The sequence below is a fragment of the Propithecus coquereli genome, unplaced genomic scaffold (genome assembly GCF_000956105.1).
Source record: "Propithecus coquereli isolate 6110/MARCELLA unplaced genomic scaffold, Pcoq_1.0 Scaffold146, whole genome shotgun sequence".
NCBI lineage: Eukaryota > Metazoa > Chordata > Mammalia > Primates > Indriidae > Propithecus > Propithecus coquereli.
Genome location: NW_012138969.1, coordinates 1542723 through 1544207, shown reverse-complemented (window position 1 = coordinate 1544207; position 1485 = coordinate 1542723). Strand labels below are relative to the sequence as shown.

The 1485-nt window shown below is 34.8% G+C and overlaps 1 protein-coding gene across 1 annotated transcript in view; it reads right to left on the bottom strand.

The window, feature by feature from the left end:
* The window catches only part of EDEM3 (ER degradation enhancer, mannosidase alpha-like 3), a 121047-nt gene that overhangs the window by 19941 nt on the left and 99621 nt on the right, over positions 1–1485 (bottom strand). The window lies entirely within an intron of this gene.

Sequence of the window (1485 nt, the reverse complement as noted above, 5' to 3'; positions counted from 1 at the left end):
TAAACTTTACTATCACCTAAAAGATATTTATTACCATTTCCACTGAAGCTCAAAACATATTCTACTAAAGAATCAGATTTAAAAACTGAAGTTGGGCCAAGGTTACACTGCAATTTTGTGGTCGAGCCAGGAACTGTACCCTCATGTGTCTGACTCCAAAGCCTGCATCTTTGTAGAGCAATGGAAATTTTCAATGGCTCCCCAGTGGAAGGGACAAAGTGTAATTCTTGCCGTTCAGAGGTTTTGGATCTCATGGGCACATTTTCTTACCTGTGGTACCGAGTGCTTTTATCACTCACTCCTATCCCACCATAGTTGACCGCAAGTATTTTCACAGACATTAATATACAGAAACCCAAATCTAGGCTTTCAAAAGAGACATCAGATATATAGAAATTATTAAGAGTACTGGATTACCCATCCTTTATGTTGTCTAAGTGAAGCAAAAATAATGACAAACTCTTTGATAAAATTTTAGAAAATAAAAACAAAAATCCTAAAAATTATCTCCTCCTAGTCAACATAATGACATGGAGGATTACTTACCAATGACAATGCCACCAATGGCTCCGGCATTCTGGATGTTGCGTGCCTTTTCTGCAAACATGCACTGTCCTCTTTGTATCAGAGCGATTTTTCCCACCACTGCCTCAGGGTTAGTAAGCTCTGAACAACCATTGTATGGTTTACTGCTTGCAACAAATCCCCTTGTCTGTCAGAAATAAAAGTAACTTAAACAGTTTAATCCTCTCAAATTGCAATCTAGTCATTACCACTCAGTATTTAGAGCTTTAAGAGAACTAGAACTCATTTTTTTCTAATTATAACATATTAATATATAGTTAGCATACAATTTTGTTTTAAACATTTTGCGTATCACAGTACCCAACCAGTATTTCTATTGTGCTCTGTAGTTTATAAAGCATTTTTACATAAATTACCAAATCTGATCTTCATGACTCTGAGCAAAACAATACAAACAGTAGTTCCATTAACATATGGGGAAACTGAGACTCAGGTCACATAATTTGCTCAAAGATACGGTGTTAGTAAGCAGTAAAGTCAGGACCTATAGGTAGATTCACTACATTTACAACAGCTGGGAACCATTTTTAAACTATCATTGGTAACTGGAAAACCTTTTGAAAGAGGGAAAAAAATACATTTAGTCTATATGAATCTGCAAGCAGTTCTTTTTCCTAGAAAAATTAAATCCACCAGAGAATTGATTTTTTTATAGTTGTTAATACAAAGACATATTAATATCCTTCACTCCTTGAGAATGTAAACTCTGAGGCCATGGATCTTCTTCATTGGTTTTGTAAACTGATATACAGCAAGTGGTACGTGGAATACAGTAGGCACTCAATATATAGTTGTTGAATGAACTAATGTATAAACCTTTTACATAGTTTAAAATACACATCAGACAAAAGTCTAAATTCAGAGTAAAGAATGGAAAGAACATTGGCTTTAGATTGTCAG